This window comes from Rana temporaria, chromosome 4 (genome assembly GCF_905171775.1).
Source record: "Rana temporaria chromosome 4, aRanTem1.1, whole genome shotgun sequence".
NCBI lineage: Eukaryota > Metazoa > Chordata > Amphibia > Anura > Ranidae > Rana > Rana temporaria.
Window position 1 is genome coordinate 94,490,983 of NC_053492.1, and position 21,506 is coordinate 94,512,488.

Sequence of the window (21,506 nt, forward strand, 5' to 3'; positions counted from 1 at the left end):
AAAATATAAACTAGGTGTCTGACCACATACTGACAATTGCAGAGACAAGGGTTTAACTGGTATCACCCATGCTACTTAGCTAATAGTCCTGCATACCAGTAATCTGGTACAGTCCAGATACGAACTATACGACACATTGTATATTGAGGTCAGTATTCACCTATAGCATATATCAATAACACAGATATACAATGAGAACAAAAAGGGAAAAGAAAAAAAAAAAAAAAAAAGGGAAAAGAAAAAATTGGAGAAATTAAATCTGTCAAGAGTTGTTAATAAAACAGTTGAGGTCAACCTCTATGTTTAAACCCCTAGGCTGAAGACATCTAAGCAGGTATATCCACTGGGTTTCGCGTTGTGAGAGGTCCCTAATTCTATTAGAACCCCTCCACCCGAAATATACCACATCAATACCACAGAATTGAATCAAAGATGGATCCTGCTTGTGTCTTTTCTTAAAATGCATTGAGACGCTATGATATTCAAAGCCCTTTTTAATGTTCGCCAAATGTTCAGCGATTCGCACCCTAAGCAAAGAAGAAGAGACTGCTGCATGCTTTGGGGCTCAGACTGCTTGGCTGATTTGCAAAGGGGTGAGGTGAAAGACTGATGGTGGACATCGGCTGCAGGCTGATGGTTGGAAAACAATGTGAAGGAACTGGAGGCACTGTAAGCAACCCAATCTACTACCGCCTGTTCTGCTCCTAGCCTCAACATTCGTAGAGCTGGATTAGGCCCGACCAAATACCGCTGCAGGCTCTGTCGGCTACTCGCACCTGAGAAAGGTGTTTCACTTGTGCTTGTAGCTGGCACAGATCGACCACGTCCTCTCCCTGTAACAGGAGCTCCACCAGCAGCACCACGACCACGACCGCGGCCACGTCCCTTATTTGACGTTTTCCTCATATTTCTCAAATTTAGGGTCTTGCCAGATTCACCTATATATTTCTCCACCTATAGCAAGAAGCAGGAAGCCAGCACAAAACAATGTACTGCACAGACAGTATATCACAGGGGAAAGGTGGAGTGCTGGTGAAATGGGCAATGATTCACCTATATATTTCTCAAATTTAGGGTCTTGCCCAAATTTTGAAACATTTTAAATACAAAAAAGTGTAAGCTGGTGAAATAGGCAGAGATTCACCTATATATTTCTCCACCTATAGCAAGAAGCAGGAAGCCAGCACTAAACAATGTACTGCACAGACAGTATATCACAGGGGAAAGGTGGAGTGCTGGTGAAATGGGCAGAGATTCACCTATATATTTCTCAAATTTAGGGTCTTGCCCTAATTTTGAAAAATTTTAAATACAAAAAAGTGTAAGCTGGTGAAATAGGCAGAGATTCACCTATATATTTCTCCACCTATAGCAAGAAGCAGGAACCCAGCCCTAAACAATGTACTGAACAGACAGTATATCACAGGGGACAGGTGCAGTGCTGTTGAAATATACAGAGTCACCTATGGATTGCTGACTGCCCCTATAGAAAAAATATTTCAGGAACCTGTCCCTGACTATGTACTTGACAGAAACACAGTATATCACAGGTGCACAGGTGGTGTGGCAGGTGTAGTGCTGTTGAAATACTCAGTCACCTATAGAGTACTGACTGCCTCTATAGAAAACATATTTCAGGAACCTGTCCCTGACTATGTACTTGACAGAAACACAGTATATCACAGGTGGTGTGGCAGGTGTAGTGCTGTTGAAATACTCAGTCACCTATAGAGTACTGACTGCCCCTATAGAAAAAATATTTCAGGAACCTGTCCCTGACTATGTACTTGACAGAAACACAGTATATCACAGGTGCACAGGTGGTGTGGCAGGTGTAGTGCTGTTGAAATACTCAGTCACCTATAGAGTACTGACTGCCCCTATAGAAAAAATATTTCAGGAACCTGTCCCTGACTATGTACTTGACAGAAACACAGTATATCACAGGTGCACAGGTGGTGTGGCAGGTGTACTGCTGTTGAAATATTCAGAGTCACCTATAGATTGCAAACAGCCACTATAGAAAAAATATTTCAGGAACCTGTCCCTGACTATGTACTTGACAGAAACACAGTATATCACAGGTGCACAGGTGGTGTGGCAGGTGTACTGCTGTTGAAATATTCAGAGTCACCTATATATTGCAAACAGCCACTATAGTTGAACAAAATTCCTAAACTATATGAAGCACAGCAGATGTCACAGGAATAGAGTGCTTGTTGATATTTCTGGAGCAGCATAGACCTAAAACTGTCCCTATGATTCAGCAACCTTTCCCTCACATAAGTGAAGCAGTGACAACGAGCCAGATGCCATAAGATGATGCAGATATCAAAGAAATAAAGTGTGCTTCTTGATATTTCTGGAGCAGTATAACAGCATAGACCTAACACTTTCCCTCAGCAGATTCAGCAACCTTTCCCTCACATAAGTGAAATCCAGTGAAAACGAGCCAGATACACCTAAGGCCCCATACACACGATAGAATTTATCTGCGAATACGGTCCAGCGGACTGTTTCCGCGGATAAATCCTCTCGAGGATTTCGGCGGATTTTCATGCGATGGAGTGTACACACCATCGCATTGAAATCCGCGTCGAAATCCTCTGGCGATGACGTGTCGCGCCGTCGCCGCGATTATGACGTGGCGACGTGCGCGACGCTGTCATATAAGGAATTCCACGCATGCGTCGAATCATTACGACGCATGCGGGGGATCCCTTCGGACGGATGGATCCGGTGAGTCTGTACAGACCAGCGGATCCATCCGTTGGGATGGACTCCAGCAGATGGATTTGTTCTGCATGTCAGCAAATATTCGATCTGCTGGAATCCATCCCAGGGGAGATATATCCACGGAAACAGATCCGCTGAAACCCATTTGCTGGGATTTATCTGCGGATGGATTCTATCGTGTGTACGGGGCCTAAGACTTTCCCTATGCAGCAGATTCCAGCAGCCTTTCCCTATTTAGAGTGAAGCAGAGTGACGATCTGTGCTGTGTGCCTCTATCTAATATAGAGGCACGTCACATGATGGGTCACATGCTGCACTGGCCAATCACAGCCATGCCATAAGTAGGCATGGCTGTGATCAGTTCCCAGTCACAGTAGTAACACGAATGGCGATTGGCTGCCGCGCAGCACGCCAAAACATACCCGAACTCCGAACCCGGACTTATTCGGGTTCGGGAAAAACCCAAAGTCCATACCGAACCCGAACTTTACAGTTCGGGTTCGCTCAACCCTAGTTGTAACATGACAAAATATGGAAAATGTCAAGGGGTATGAATACTTTTTCAAGGCACTGTAAATCTGACATGAATTCTAATGTTTCCTTACTCTATTCAAAACATTTTTTAACCACTTTTTCGGAACAGCTACCGCAGTTATACTGCGGCAGGTTGGGTCCCCTGCGTGAGCTGTCATAGCCGTACGTTGGCTCTTTAAGACGCCTCCGGTGGCGCGCGTGTGTCCGCAGTGTGTCCCTGGAGCTGATGCGTGTGCTTGGCAGGCGTGAGGACTGTCGGTCACCCGCGATCGCTCGTGACAAAGCGAGAACCAGGATCTGTGTGTGTAAACACACAAATCCTGGTTCTGTCAGGGAAGAGGAGAGAGATCATGTGTTCCTACTAAGTAGGAACAATGATCTCTCTCCTCCTCTAGTCAGCCACATTCCCTCTCACAATTAGAACACACATAGGGAACACATTTAACCCCTTGATCGCCCCCTAGTGTTAACCCCTTCCCTACCAGTGACATTTATACAGTAATCAGTGGCTATTAATGATCCCAAAAAAGTGTCAAAAGTGTCTGATTTGTCCGCCGCAATGTCTCATGCCGCGTACACACGATCATTTTTCGGCATTAAAAAAACGTTGTTTTTAAAAAATGTCATTTAAAATGATCGTGTGTGGGCTTCACATAATTTTTCGGGTTCTGAAAAATTTATTTTTTTGAACATGCTGCATTTTTTAACAACGCTTTAAACAATGTTGTTTTTCGGCTTATAAAAAATTATCATGTGTGGGCTAAAATGACGTTAAAAACCTGCACATGCTCAGAAGCAAGTTATGAGACGGGAGCGCTCGTTCTGGTAAAACTACCGTTCATAATGGAGTAAGCACATTCATCACGCTGTAACAGACAGAAACGCGCGAATCATCTTTTACTAACACAGAATCAGCTAAAGCAGCCCCAATGGTGGTGTCATTTGCATGAAATCTAGGTGGTGTAACCAATGTTAAGTATGGCCGTCGTTCCCATGTCGAAATTTTTAATTTCACGTCGTTTGCGTAAGTCGTCCGTGAATGGTGCTGGACGTCGAAACCAATGACGTCCTTGCGACGTCATTTAGCGCAATGCACGTCGGTTATTTTTACGGATGGAGCATGCGCAGTACATTCGGCGTGGGAACGCGCCTAATTTAAATGGTGCCCGCCCCATTTGAATTAGGCGGGCTTGCGCCGAGCGGATTTACGCTACGCCGCCGCAAGTTTACAGGTAAGTGCTTTGTGAATCAGGCACTTACGCTGTAAACTTGCGGCGGTGTAACGTAAATGGGATACGTTACGCCGCCGCAGCGTAACGTATTTGTATGTGAATCTGGCCCTATGTTTTTTCTTTTTTTAAATTGTCATTCTTTTTTTGTTTATAGAGTAAAAAATAAAAACCACCAAAAGAAAGCTTTATTTGTTGGGAAAAAATGACATACATTTTATTTTGGTACAACGTCACACGACTGCGTGAATTTCAGTTAAAGCGTCGCAGTGCCGTATTGCAAAAAACATCCTGGTCATTAAGGGGGAAAATCAAGTAGGCTCAGGTTCTATTAAATGATGCCCTTTAAGTCCCTTCCACTGCCAGCACATTGAAGCCACAATGCATAATTGTTTCCTTGATGTGCCCCAAGAGCCCCCAAGCCTTCCACAATGTCCCCAAATTCATGTAACACTAAGGATGCACGGAGTAACCTCCAAGTAAGCTTGCTCTTATAACGGCAGAATCTAAAGATGCCTTGGTGCGGCTTACGTGGTCTACTTAAATTTTCATATGTATGATCCAGAAAGTTCTTTTTTAATAAATGTTAGGGCCAGATATTTATTTGTGATGATTGGGGTATCAAACAACTGCGCCCGACTGATAACCCACTACTGCGCCAGATGGAAAGAAGTTAAAGCGCCTAGCTGCTGCTTAAATAGATAGTATGTGAAATAAAGGAATATATTTTGTACATAAAGTGTCAATATAAAACCACAGCGCTATGAGAATAAATTAATATTCAAATCTAGATATGTAAACACAAGTGTACAATGTGATATCACAATGTTAAGTAATTAACTTATAAACTTGTAAACATGCAAAGTAAGTGAAAAAAAGTGTGAGAAAAAGTTTGTGACGCTACAAAATACGTAACGTATTCAAAAAAGAGAATTCATGTGACTTCAAGAGTAGTTGATCCACTTTCCAGGACTTCCACCACACCTCAGTGTTCAGTGCTCCAATCCCCCTCACAGTGGACACTCACCACAATCATATGCCTCCCACTCTCGTGTTTGGCTAACGAGCTTGTAATAAGAGTATCTCCAGGGTATCACCAATATAAATCCAAATGTTAATTCCGAGAAGTTTCCAAAGTGATAATGCAAAACAAAAGAAAAAATGCACAATAGTGTAAAAACGTAAGACCAGTTTATTAAAACACTCAAATGAACCTTCAAAAGTTGCACTCACAAATCAGAATCACAAAAACAGCTTTGTGTGATAGCAGATCACTGCACACTTCAAACTCCTTAACTGTAGATAATAGTGGTCACGGCGGACCCTCGATTAACCGAATGATCTCACCGCAATCCTTGGCACAGCACACCACCTCAAATGATAACTCCTTCACTCGATAACACAAAAACAGCTGAAAGATGGCTGCAAACACTCCTAGATGTAACTTGGAACTTCTTTTCTCTCTTTCCTTTTCAAACATGGATTAGGCCACGCCCCGACATGTTTCGACTTCCTGTCTTATTCATGGGTATGGCCAAATCCCCACTTCCCTCTTTTATATATACCTGGGGTTATATAGCAGCGAATCAGAGCAGAGAGTGACGAGACGCCATCCTCTGCTTGTGTGTATCGCTCTATCTGGCAGCGAATACGTCACCGGGTCATGTGCAATGGCGCGTCCAATAGGGTGAAAGCATCGCCGTATCTATGGGCGGGAGCTGTGTATGACGTCTCACTCGTCAGTCCAGCAGCACTGAGTGCAGCCAATCATGCTGCGTATCTCTTGTGTCACGTTGCCTTGCCGGAAATGACGAGTGAGTGTTGTCTATCGTCAAGGTGCCGCGTTGTCCTAGCAACGGGGGACGCGACCAGCTGGTCACATGCACGTCGCAGCCAATAAACAATTAATCGCAGCAAAAGCCCAGACGGAAGTGCAATGTACATATGGCACATTGACATATCACACAGCGGTTTACTAATTGTTAAAGAAGGACCATACTAGCAGATCAGTATTAAAATTATTAATTTTTAAGTTGTGTGAGTGTAACAGTATTTACTCAAAAACTAGGGGAATTTAATCATAAATCAGGGGACGGTCTCTCGAGAGTCCCCATGACCACCAATCCCCAGTTATTACACACTAAATAAAAAATATAAAATACAATCAATATTTAAAATCAAATATAAAATTAGCACTATAACTTCGATCTGATATACAAATACCACTACTAGCATTATCTTTAATAAATTAATCTAGACTAAATCAATTCATCAAACACAATGTATACATATACTCACTATTATAAGAGTATTGGGCATCATGCATGTGAGTAAGTACACAAACTAACTGCATATAAATTAAAAATACTACTTAATTTGATCAAGGAATGAATGGTTAATGGTGACTATTGATCACAAATGATCCAATAATTCATGGGTGGAACATTTCTGACATCACAATAGTAAGACCAATTAAATTGACATTTAAATAAACATACAAAATGTATGAAAATATAAACTAGGTGTCTGACCACATACTGACAATTGCAGAGACAAGGGTTTAACTGGTATCACCCATGCTACTTAGCTAATAGTCCTGCATACCAGTAATCTGGTACAGTCCAGATACGAACTATACGACACATTGTATATTGAGGTCAGTATTCACCTATAGCATATATCAATAACACAGATATACAATGAGAACAAAAAGGGAAAAGAAAAAAAAAAAAAAAAAAGGGAAAAGAAAAAATTGGAGAAATTAAATCTGTCAAGAGTTGTTAATAAAACAGTTGAGGTCAACCTCTATGTTTAAACCCCTAGGCTGAAGACATCTAAGCAGGTATATCCACTGGGTTTCGCGTTGTGAGAGGTCCCTAATTCTATTAGAACCCCTCCACCCGAAATATACCACATCAATACCACAGAATTGAATCAAAGATGGATCCTGCTTGTGTCTTTTCTTAAAATGCATTGAGACGCTATGATATTCAAAGCCCTTTTTAATGTTCGCCAAATGTTCAGCGATTCGCACCCTAAGCAATCTCTTTGTCCTCCCCACATAGAGTAGACCACATGGACACCATAATAGATAAACCACGTAAGAGGAGTTACATGTGCTAAATTCTTTGATCTCAAAAGGACTACCATCACTTCCTCTTACTTGACATATCCCCCTGTTGTGTATTTTGACTGTTCGACAACATATACATCTTCCACAGGGAAAAAAGCCTTTCAAGTCAATTTTAATGGAGGGAGTTGGGGGGTCCAGAATTTTCCGGACAACTTTATCTCCGAAATTTGGTGCCTTTCGGTAGATAAACCGAGGATGATCCGGTATTATAGTACCCAAATGTGTGTCTCTGGCTAGGATGTGCCAATGTTTACGAAAAATCGTTTCAACATCCTTGTATTGGGAATGAAAGCCTGTTAGAAAACCCCATTGATGCTGGCTGTTAGACTCAACAGATACCCTCTTCCTTAAACATTGTTCCCTCGGTACTTCTGCTACATCTCTTATGATGTTATTCAATTTCGCTTCATTGTATCCCTTCTGTACAAATCTCTGTTTCAACATAGTTGCTTGTTCTAAATAGTCTGATTCCTCAGTACAATTTCTCCTTACTCTTAGGAACTGTCCTTTCGGGATATTGCTTATCCACGCCGGATGATGTCCACTCCGGATCGACAAGTAGCTGTTACGATCGGTTGTTTTGAAATGTACTTTCGTCTTCAATTTCCCATTTAGATGTTCAATGTTGACATCAAGAAAATCTACTGAATTCATACTAATATTATATTCAAGCTTGATGTTGTTCTTATTGTTGTTGAGATCTGTCAGGAACAATCTGAGATCCACCTCCGATCCCTCCCAAATTAGTAAGAGATCGTCGATGAATCTGCGATAGAAGATGAGCTGTTGTCTCTGATTGCAGAAGATATATCTATCCTCCCACTCCGCCATAAACAGGTTGGCGAGGCTGGGGGCAAACTTAGCCCCCATAGCCACGCCAACCTGTTGCGAGAAGAAAAAGCCATTGAACCAAAAATAGTTGTGCGCCATGCAGAACTCCAGAGCTTGGCCCAAAAATTTCTTTTGGACATGAGGGATGTCATCCCTCCTACTCAGTGCCCAGTTTAATGCCAGCGCAGCGTCCTCATGCTGGATTATAGTGTAAAGGGACGCTACGTCCGCTGTTACCAATATGATGTTGGACCCAGGGTTGATATTTAATAACTCTAAAGATGTTAATAAATCCGTTGTATCTTTCAGGAACGCCCTGGTATTACGAACACTCAGCTGGAGAAACTTATCTAAGTACTCTCCCAACCTAGCAGTCACAGAGCCAATCCCATTTACAATGGGTCGGGCTGGTGGGACTGTTGGGTGTTGTACATTGTTGTACATTGACACTCATAAATTTATAAGGACTCTTAATATGAAAAAATATTTTTTGAGTCATCCGGCAGAATCATCTTTTAAGAGTACTGCCGCCCCAGCACATATAGATAGCGGCCTAAAAAATAGATCCCTATTTAATCCCCAAAACCCAAATAATCACTACATCGAGGTCTTCAAGCATTTGGTGTTGAAGGATATTGATGAACTACCTCAAAAGAAGAAGGTGAACCCTGAATTTATAAAAGAAGGAATAAAAAGCCTTGAAAACAACAAGGAGATCATCATCCGCCCTGCAGATAAGGGAGGCGGAGTGGTCGTTATGGATAAAGAGTTTTATCTGAATCAATTGACTACACTGTTAAGCGACCCTGTTACCTACAGGAGATTGGGTTCAGACCCTACTGAGGACTACAAATCGCAATTGGATGCTCTAGTTTGTTGGGGATACCGCACGCAGGCTCTTAATGCCAAAGAAAAGGCTTATCTAGCCCCCTCTGTATGTAGGACTCCAGTGATATACACGTTACCTAAGATTCATAAACACCCAACAGTCCCACCAGCCCGACCCATTGTAAATGGGATTGGCTCTGTGACTGCTAGGTTGGGAGAGTACTTAGATAAGTTTCTCCAGCCGAGTGTTCGTAATACCAGGGCGTTCCTGAAAGATACAACGGATTTATTAACATCTTTAGAGTTATTAAATATCAACCCTGGGTCCAACATCATATTGGTAACAGCGGACGTAGCGTCCCTTTACACTATAATCCAGCATGAGGACGCTGCGCTGGCATTAAACTGGGCACTGAGTAGGAGGGATGACATCCCTCATGTCCAAAAGAAATTTTTGGGCCAAGCTCTGGAGTTCTGCATGGCGCACAACTATTTTTGGTTCAATGGCTTTTTCTTCTCGCAACAGGTTGGCGTGGCTATGGGGGCTAAGTTTGCCCCCAGCCTCGCCAACCTGTTTATGGCGGAGTGGGAGGATAGATATATCTTCTGCAATCAGAGACAACAGCTCATCTTCTATCGCAGATTCATCGACGATCTCTTACTAATTTGGGAGGGATCGGAGGTGGATCTCAGATTGTTCCTGACAGATCTCAACAACAATAAGAACAACATCAAGCTTGAATATAATATTAGTATGAATTCAGTAGATTTTCTTGATGTCAACATTGAACATCTAAATGGGAAATTGAAGACGAAAGTACATTTCAAAACAACCGATCGTAACAGCTACTTGTCGATCCGGAGTGGACATCATCCGGCGTGGATAAGCAATATCCCGAAAGGACAGTTCCTAAGAGTAAGGAGAAATTGTACTGAGGAATCAGACTATTTAGAACAAGCAACTATGTTGAAACAGAGATTTGTACAGAAGGGATACAATGAAGCGAAATTGAATAACATCATAAGAGATGTAGCAGAAGTACCGAGGGAACAATGTTTAAGGAAGAGGGTATCTGTTGAGTCTAACAGCCAGCATCAATGGGGTTTTCTAACAGGCTTTCATTCCCAATACAAGGATGTTGAAACGATTTTTCGTAAACATTGGCACATCCTAGCCAGAGACACACATTTGGGTACTATAATACCGGATCATCCTCGGTTTATCTACCGAAAGGCACCAAATTTCGGAGATAAAGTTGTCCGGAAAATTCTGGACCCCCCAACTCCCTCCATTAAAATTGACTTGAAAGGCTTTTTTCCCTGTGGAAGATGTATATGTTGTCGAACAGTCAAAATACACAACAGGGGGATATGTCAAGTAAGAGGAAGTGATGGTAGTCCTTTTGAGATCAAAGAATTTAGCACATGTAACTCCTCTTACGTGGTTTATCTATTATGGTGTCCATGTGGTCTACTCTATGTGGGGAGGACAAAGAGATTGCTTAGGGTGCGAATCGCTGAACATTTGGCGAACATTAAAAAGGGCTTTGAATATCATAGCGTCTCAATGCATTTTAAGAAAAGACACAAGCAGGATCCATCTTTGATTCAATTCTGTGGTATTGATGTGGTATATTTCGGGTGGAGGGGTTCTAATAGAATTAGGGACCTCTCACAACGCGAAACCCAGTGGATATACCTGCTTAGATGTCTTCAGCCTAGGGGTTTAAACATAGAGGTTGACCTCAACTGTTTTATTAACAACTCTTGACAGATTTAATTTCTCCAATTTTTTCCTTTTCCCTTTTTTTTTTTTCTTTTCCCTTTTTGTTCTCATTGTATATCTGTGTTATTGATATATGCTATAGGTGAATACTGACCTCAATATACAATGTGTCGTATAGTTCGTATCTGGACTGTACCAGATTACTGGTATGCAGGACTATTAGCTAAGTAGCATGGGTGATACCAGTTAAACCCTTGTCTCTGCAATTGTCAGTATGTGGTCAGACACCTAGTTTATATTTTCATACATTTTGTATGTTTATTTAAATGTCAATTTAATTGGTCTTACTATTGTGATGTCAGAAATGTTCCACCCATGAATTATTGGATCATTTGTGATCAATAGTCACCATTAACCATTCATTCCTTGATCAAATTAAGTAGTATTTTTAATTTATATGCAGTTAGTTTGTGTACTTACTCACATGCATGATGCCCAATACTCTTATAATAGTGAGTATATGTATACATTGTGTTTGATGAATTGATTTAGTCTAGATTAATTTATTAAAGATAATGCTAGTAGTGGTATTTGTATATCAGATCGAAGTTATAGTGCTAATTTTATATTTGATTTTAAATATTGATTGTATTTTATATTTTTTATTTAGTGTGTAATAACTGGGGATTGGTGGTCATGGGGACTCTCGAGAGACCGTCCCCTGATTTATGATTAAATTCCCCTAGTTTTTGAGTAAATACTGTTACACTCACACAACTTAAAAATTAATAATTTTAATACTGATCTGCTAGTATGGTCCTTCTTTAACAATTAGTAAACCGCTGTGTGATATGTCAATGTGCCATATGTACATTGCACTTCCGTCTGGGCTTTTGCTGCGATTAATTGTTTATTGGCTGCGACGTGCATGTGACCAGCTGGTCGCGTCCCCCGTTGCTAGGACAACGCGGCACCTTGACGATAGACAACACTCACTCGTCATTTCCGGCAAGGCAACGTGACACAAGAGATACGCAGCATGATTGGCTGCGCTCAGTGCTGCTGGACTGACGAGTGAGACGTCATACACAGCTCCCGCCCATAGATACGGCGATGCTTTCACCCTATTGGACGCGCCATTGCACATGACCCGGTGACGTATTCGCTGCCAGATAGAGCGATACACACAAGCAGAGGATGGCGTCTCGTCACTCTCTGCTCTGATTCGCTGCTATATAACCCCAGGTATATATAAAAGAGGGAAGTGGGGATTTGGCCATACCCATGAATAAGACAGGAAGTCGAAACATGTCGGGGCGTGGCCTAATCCATGTTTGAAAAGGAAAGAGAGAAAAGAAGTTCCAAGTTACATCTAGGAGTGTTTGCAGCCATCTTTCAGCTGTTTTTGTGTTATCGAGTGAAGGAGTTATCATTTGAGGTGGTGTGCTGTGCCAAGGATTGCGGTGAGATCATTCGGTTAATCGAGGGTCCGCCGTGACCACTATTATCTACAGTTAAGGAGTTTGAAGTGTGCAGTGATCTGCTATCACACAAAGCTGTTTTTGTGATTCTGATTTGTGAGTGCAACTTTTGAAGGTTCATTTGAGTGTTTTAATAAACTGGTCTTACGTTTTTACACTATTGTGCATTTTTTCTTTTGTTTTGCATTATCACTTTGGAAACTTCTCGGAATTAACATTTGGATTTATATTGGTGATACCCTGGAGATACTCTTATTACAAGCTCGTTAGCCAAACACGAGAGTGGGAGGCATATGATTGTGGTGAGTGTCCACTGTGAGGGGGATTGGAGCACTGAACACTGAGGTGTGGTGGAAGTCCTGGAAAGTGGATCAACTACTCTTGAAGTCACATGAATTCTCTTTTTTGAATACGTTACGTATTTTGTAGCGTCACAAACTTTTTCTCACACTTTTTTTCACTTACTTTGCATGTTTACAAGTTTATAAGTTAATTACTTAACATTGTGATATCACATTGTACACTTGTGTTTACATATCTAGATTTGAATATTAATTTATTCTCATAGCGCTGTGGTTTTATATTGACACTTTATGTACAAAATATATTCCTTTATTTCACCAGATATTTATTTGATCTCCTTGCTTTGGATAGCAAGGCTAAGTAAGAAATATTGTATAATGCACTGACTGTATATTTCCCTTCCTACACATGTAATGGATAGTGTTGAGCAGAATATGCCATATTCGATTTCGCGATATATCTCGAATATATATTCGAATATTCGAGATATATTCGCTAAATTCGAATATTCGTGATATTTTATCGAAATTAATTGATTGCGATTTTTCGCTATTGCGAATGCGAAAATAATTGCGATTTTTTTATAACTGCGGTAGGAGCGCTCTGATTGGCTCAGAATATTGGTGATATTTTATCGAAATATCGCAACATGCGAATGCGATATTTATTGCGCAATTTCGAGATATGCTGGAGGAGCGCTCTGATTGGCTCAGAATATTCGTGATATTTTATCGAAATATCGCAACATGCGAATGCGATATTTATTGCGCAATTTCGAGATATGCTGGAGGAGCGCTCTGATTGGCTCACTCTGAAATCGAATATTCGAGATATTTTAACGCAATTTCACAAAATGCGAATGCGAAATTGATTGCAGATATTTCGAAAACTGCTGTAGCAGCACTCTGAAATCGAATATTTATGATATTTTAACCAAAAAACATATTGCGATTGCGATTTTTCGATCGCGCATGCGCAATCGCGCGAACAACACGCGACCATTTCCTGGAGCCTTGCCAGTTTCCAACTTATGATCGCAGCGCAATCACACAGCAACATGGTTGGAAGCAATTTCACTAAGTCTGAGGAAAAGTTGCTGATTTGTGTAAGTATTTTGACCACTGTTATTTCATCATCTTCAACTGCATTTTAGTCTAGTTTAAAAGTTAGTATATATGATCAGATATTAGTATTTCACAAAAAATGTGTCTCCTGCTTTTACAAAACTACAAGTCCCAGCATGCCTGGACAGCTGCAGACACCCTGGTTGGCAAATGTGTATTTAGGCACTTTTCCTTGTTATTTAGCATAATGAATTTAACATTTTTTTGGACATAGGACGTATGCGAACGTCCTGACTTCAGTGTCCTCAAGGCCCAAGGACGTTCGAATACATATTGCCCTTTAGATGTTGCAGAACTACAACTTCCAGCATGCCTGGGAATGCTGGCACTTCTAGTATTGTAAGTTCTGCAGGCCCCCATTTTTCAGGCCTTTATGCACGGGTCTCTAAACTGTGGCACCCTAGATGCAGCAAAAGTAAAATTCTTAGCATGCACTGACAGACCGTGGCTGATGGGAGTAGTAGTTTTGCAACAGCTGGAGGTGGACTGGTCTTGAAACCCAGAGTTAGGTAACAAACCCGTAGTGTTTTGCAACCATTCTGCCTCCAGCTGGTTTTTTTCTGTTGAAAAGCCTGTGGCGTGCAAAACACAACCCAAAAACTCCACCCGGTGCAGTGAAAAATGTGCACACACCTAAAGAGTGACATCACAAAAACTGCGACGGTTGCATACGTCAGTGGTCCTCCGAAAAGGTCCCGTCTCTGACCCCCCGGGGCGTTAGGCTCCTGACAGGGAAAAGAGTTACTGTGGTCCATACAGCCGAAGCCATATGGACCCAGCTCGGTCCAAGCAGCGCAATCAACACGCGAACAACACGCGACCATTTCCTGGACCCTTGCCAGTTTCCAACTTTATGATCGCAACGCAATCGCAGAGCAAGATGGTTGGAAGTAATTTCACTGTATCTGAGGAAAATTTGCTGATTTGTGTAAGTATTTTGACCACTGTTATTTCATTATCTTCAACTGCATTTTAGTCTAGTTTAAAAGTTAGTATATATGATCAGATATTAGTATTTCACAAAAAATGTGTCTCCTGCTTTTACAAAACTACAAGTCCCAGCATGCCTGGACAGCTGCAGACACCCTGGTTGGCAAATGTGTATTTAGGCACCTTTCCTTGTTATTTAGCATAATGAATTTAACATTTTTTTGGACATAGGACGTATGCGAACGTCCTGACTTCAGTGTCCTCAAGGCCCAAGGACGTTCGAATACATATTGCCCTTTAGATGTTGCAGAACTACAACTTCCAGCATGCCTGGGAATGCTGGCACTTCTAGTATTGTAAGTTCTGCAGGCCCCCATTTTTCAGGCCTTTATGCACGGGTCTCTAAACTGTGGCACCCTAGATGCAGCAAAAGTAAAATTCTTAGCATGCACTGACAGACCGTGGCTGATGGGAGTAGTAGTTTTGCAACAGCTGGAGGTGGACTGGTCTTGAAACCCAGAGTTAGGTAACAAACCCGTAGTGTTTTGCAACCATTCTGCCTCCAGCTGGTTTTTTTCTGTTGAAAAGCCTGTGGCGTGCAAAACACAACCCAAAAACTCCACCCGGTGCAGTGAAAAATGTGCACACACCTAAAGAGTGACATCACAAAAAACTGCGACGGTTGCATACGTCAGTGGTCCTCCGAAAAGGTCCCGTCTCTGACCCCCCCGGGGCGTTAGGCTCCTGACAGGGAAAAGAGTTAGCAACGCATATCTCCCCTATACGTGTATCCTGTGTTGTTAATAATATATTCATAATTATGCAAATGATAATGGCTGCTATATTTATGCAAAAAAGGTGGCGACCGAAATGGCAGGATATAAAATCTGTCATGTTACCCCTGTCATTGATTAATAAGGCGAGAATGCTTCCAATTGTTGAATAGCATACATTTACGTCATATATCCATAAGGCTGTCAACAGAAGTATTACAATATACTTTGTTCTTCATCTTGCAGAAGTTCCTGGAAACAGGATACGACCGGCTCCGCAGGCAGCCAGAGAAAAGGGCTGTGGTCAGCGCCCTAATCACTGACTTTGGTGGCCAACACGACCACAAGGCGATTGTGAAGAAGTGGTCTGACCTGAAGAGGCGCCAAATGGATCAGGTCAGACGTCTTCGGGATAGATATCATCCAGGTAAGTTATTGTTGACAGTTATGTTTTTTTTTTTCAAAAGTGTATTTTGTGCGTGAACTCGAAAGAGAGAGGAGCCGGCCTGCAGGAGTTGGGAGGCCTCCCCCAGAGGCAATCTGCCATCTTTCTCCATGCCCCGGGTGGCAATGGCGGGTGTGAGGGGGTCCTCCCAACCCAACCTCGCATAGCACACCCACCGGGGGCGGGGCTGAGACCACCAAACTCAATTCACATGTAGCCGAGAGCGGGATCCGAACCCCTAGCTGCAGAGGTGAATCACTTGTCAGCGCAGTGGCAATCGCGTGGAGCCACCACAGCTCCTTCGGTGACAGTTATGTAAGGTCATATGTAATTCATGTAAGGTCAGATGTTGTTAACCAAGATGCCATGTTGTGCTAACATATATCACCAGCAGCCAAGGTATTCATAGTACTGTTGAAAAAAGACATGGGACAGCAGACAGGAACACAGAAGTTATGTGGGAACATACTTTTCCCATTGCTTTGCATGGGACTTTAAAGAAAAACCCCGACCATGGCAAATGGGGGTGGGTAAGGGTTAAACCACCTATCCTATGTTTGTGGCTGACATATAAGTAACCTGTGTGCCAAGTTTCATGTAAATATCTTTAGCCGTTTGTACGTGATGCTGGAACATACATACATACATACATACATACATGCACACACACGTTGAGTTTTATATATATAGATTCCCACTAAATTCCTGTGTTAGGCGTGGGGTTGTTATAGTAATCCCGTGTGCTCCATCAGGCCCTTTTTTTAACATGAGATCGTCTGAACAAAACAAAGGAGACAAAAACAGCTCATTTTAACATGGTGGCATCCCAGCTCACGCTCAGTCCCCTGTAGTGCCCACAAGACCCTTTAATATAACATTGTCCCATTGGTTAACTGTCTATATAAATCAATTTGTATTCATATACAATACAGCAGAGTACACAGAATTTGCATACGTCATTCGAAAACATTTTTATAATATATGAACATTGTGTTATTATAGGTGCTCCAATACCAGTTGTGCGCGCCAAGCGCAGAAGGCGCCAGGCCGATGAGAAGGAGGAGGAGGATGCGGCAGAGGAGGATGCGGCAGAGGAGGAGATGGATGAGGAGGAGCAGCCAGGGCCCTCCCACTCCCCAACCCCAGCTCCTGTTGAGGAGCAAGCTGAGGAGCTTCCCCCCCCACCACCCCAACTTCTCAAGCAGAAGAGCAGGAGGAAGACAGCGGTCCTGTGAGCCTCGTTCAGGAAGGTAAATATGTGCACAATGATTAATAACATTTCAACAATAAAATGTAGATATAAAAATGGACAACATATAAAGCGCACCTGTCAGATTGTAGAACCATAATATGGTATTGATGCTAGAAGTATACAGGTAGTGCATAATTATTAGGCAAGTTGTATTTTTGAGGATTCATTTTATTATTGAACAACAACCATGTTCTCAATGAACCCCAAAAACTCATTAATATCAAAGCTGAATTTTTTTGGAAGTAGTTTTTAGTTTGTTTTTAATGTTAGTTATTTTCGGGGGATATCTGTGTGTGCAGGTGACTACTATTACTGTGCAGAATTATTAGGCAACTTAACAAAAAAATAAATAGATACCCATTTCAATGATTTATTTTTAACAGTGAAACCAATATAACATCTCAACATTCACAAATACACATTTCTGACATTTAAAAACAAAACAAAAACAAATCAGTGACCAATATAGCCACCTTTCTTTGCAAGGACACTCAAAAGCCTGACATCCATGGATTCTGTCAGTGTTTTGATCTGTTCACCATCAACATTGCGTGCAGCAGCAACCACAGCCTCCCAGACACTGTTCAGAGAGGTGTACTGTTTTCCCTCCTTGTAAATCCCACATTTGATGATGGACCACAGGTTCTCAATGGGGTTCAGATCAGGTGAACAAGGAGGCCATGTCATTACTTTTTTTTATTTAATACCCTTTCTTGCCAGCCACGCTGTGGAGTACTTTGACACGTGTGATGGAGCATTGTCCTGCATGAAAATCATGTTTTTCTTGAAGGATGGTGACTTCTTCCTGTACCACTGCTTGAAGAAGGTCTCTTCCATAATCTGGCAGTAGGACTGGGAGTTGAGCTTGACTCCATCCTCAATCCGAAAAGGCCCCACAAGCTCATCTTTGATGATACCAGCCCAAACCAGTACTCCACCACCACCTTGCTGGCGTCTGAGTCGGACTGGAGCTCCCTGCCCTTTACCAATCCAGCCACGGGCTCTTCCATCTGGCCCATCAAGACTCACTCTCATTTCAGCAGTCCATAAAACCTTAGAAAAATCTTTCTTGAGATATTTATTGGCACAGTCTTGACGTTGCAGCTTGTGTGTCTTGTTCAGTGGTCGTCGTCTTTCAGCCTTTCTTACCTTGGCCATGTCTCTGGGTATTGCACACATTGTGCTTTTGGGCACCCCAGTGATGTTGCAGCTCTGAAATATGGCCAATCTGGTGGCAAGTGGCATCTTGGCAGCTGCACGCTTAACTTTTCTCAGTTCATGGGCAGTTATTTTGCACCTTTGTTTTTCCACACGCTTCTTTTGTTTGATGATCACGCTTCAGAAGCTTTGCAATTTTAAGAGTGCTGCATCCCTCTGCTAGATATCTCTCTATTTTGGACTTTTCAGAGTCTGTCAAGTCCTTCTTTTGGCCCATTTTGCCAAAGAAAAGGAAATTGACTAATAATTATGCACACCTGATATAGAGTGTTGATGTCATTAGACCACACACCTTCTCATTACAGAGATGTACATTACCTAATATGCCTAATCGGTAGTAGGCTTTCGAGCCTATACAGCTTGGAGTAAGACAACATGCATAAAGAGGATGATGTGGTCCAAATACTCATTTGCCTAATAATTCTGCACTCCCGGGATGTGTTAGACACATAACAAGTGTATACACATGATAATGATTGATTAATAAGCAAAACAAATATTTTATTTATTTGGTAACGTTCTTTGAAATCCAAATGTTTTTTTATTATATCCTAACAGCATCAAGAGATCTGAGAAGGCAGAACAGACTCATCAAAAAGACCCACCAGAGGATCCTGCAAAACCAGCGGAAGATCCGCTACCTAACACAACAAAATGCTCTGCTAGAGCAGCAGCTATCGGATCATATTGCGGAACTGGAACGCATTCAGAAACGCATTGATAGTTATATTTGAATTTATTTTTGTATTAAAAAATCTTATTTTTTGGAAATGTTTCATTTCTTTTTGAGATAGAGTTGTAGGTTTTTCAACACATCTAACTTCACATCAAACAAATCAACATCAACACATTTAACTTCATAATAAGCAAAAACATTTTATACTATTATTTTATTGAACAGTAACCTAGAACAAACTAAAGCACACGACACAGACACGACGAACACAAAATAAACTGTTGAAAAATGAACATAACAAAAGCAACAATATATATATATATATATACAAAGAGAGAGAGAGGGAGAGCAAGAAAAAGAGAGAATGCAGATGAGCTCTTGCAGACAGCCCAATGGTTGCAGTATAAATGCCGCAAAACAGGGTTTAACATAAGGTTCATTGTTATAGTTAAACTTGCTGTTTAGATCCGGTCTGGTAGCTTGTAGCGGAGGCTTATGGTGGATCCGCTGTGCCAGAGAGGTCATGAAGCTTTACTCAGCATGGAGGCAGCAGCAGGAGTATTAAAATATAATATAACTAGACAATGCATTTCCTGAGGAAAATGCGAGTGGGAATGCTGAATAGCTTAATTGGTGAGCCCCTTGCCAAAGACATTCACCATAACCACTACACTATCTTTAGGACACACAGCTTCTTTCTGTATCTGCAAAGTATAGAGTATGCTGACTTCCTGGTCGCCCCTCCCCCCTCAATAGGTTTCCCCTCCCCCCCAGGTCAGTGAGGAGGAATATTGCACTGAGGTCAGGAAAGTTATTTATGGAAAGAAATAACATTACAAACGCTTTTAATTCACAGATCTAATACATGATTTAAGCCTCCAAACAAAGCTTAATAAATCCTCAACCGTACATGCGATCGATACAACGACTACACCGTTTGAAATCCAATAACTAAAACTAAAATACGTATCGCAGAATTGATCACATTGCCATAAACCAGACAAGCATAGCTACGTTTTGATATAAAAATTGTGTATGAAAAGTAGATCTTGTGGGCGTGAGACCAATTTGTTTCCCCTTTTTCTAAAGATATTTTTAATTACAAAGATCTCCAATGTTAAGGTCACATGACAGACTCTAAATCCCCTCCATAGGATTACATTATAACCGATTGCATTTTTGTGAAAAATTCGCAAAACGTAAATTGCGTTTTCACCAAAAAATTGTAAACGATAACGATCTGAAAAGTCATAGCCGGATAGCTAAATATTTTGTGACCGCTTTAAAGTTTTTTCAGTGTCTGTAAGTGAAAGTATGAAGTAGCTGAAACTTTTGGCAGGGCATGTGAATTCAAAGGGGAAAAGGATGTTCTCATTGACTTCAATGTTAAAAAAAAGGTCTAAAAGCTTAAAATTTATAAAAGTGTAAAAAGTAGAAAAAAACTTGAAGAAGTCCCATCATTAGCTGAACGAGACGAACATTTTTACAGTTGAATGGTCTCAATAGCTGAAAGTATGCCGAAGTTACGCAGAACCAAAAAACGTAAGGAATAATAAGATTACTAAATTTACGTATATCAATACTGGAAATGTTTATTAAAGCATTCACACTAATTAAGATTAATACATTTACGGGTATCCATACTGGGAATGCTTATTAAAGCATTCCCACTAAGTATCACACAGGCATGATTTACAAGCAGTAGTGGTAATAGTAATAGATAGCATAAAAACACTTGGGGAATACTTTACAGCATCAGTAGTGGTCATAGTAGTCAATAGTGTACCAAAAAATTGGGACACAGGTGTCTTGACTGAGCTGTAATAGTAGTAGTAGACATTGACAATACAGTGTCAAATCACTCGGGCAAGAGGTGCCATGATGAACAGCAGAAGCAGCATCAGTAGTGGTAATAGTAGTATAGAGTGGCAAATAACTAGTGACATAGGTGTCTTGATTGAGCAGTAGTAGTAGTAGTAGACATTGACAATACAGAGTCATATCACTTGGGCAGGAGGTGCCATGATGAACAGCAGTGGTAATAGGAGTATATAGAGTGTGAATTAACTGCTGACATAGGTGTATTGACTGAGCAGCAGAAGCAGCAGTAGTAGTATTAGCAGTAGTAGTTGATACAGAGTCATATCACTTGGGCAGGAGGTGCCATGATGAACAGCAGTCTTAATAAGAGTATATAGGGTGTGAAATAACTGCTGACATAGGTGTCTTGACTGGGCAGCAGAAGCAGCAGTAGTAGTATTACCAGTAGTAGTTGATACAGAGTCAT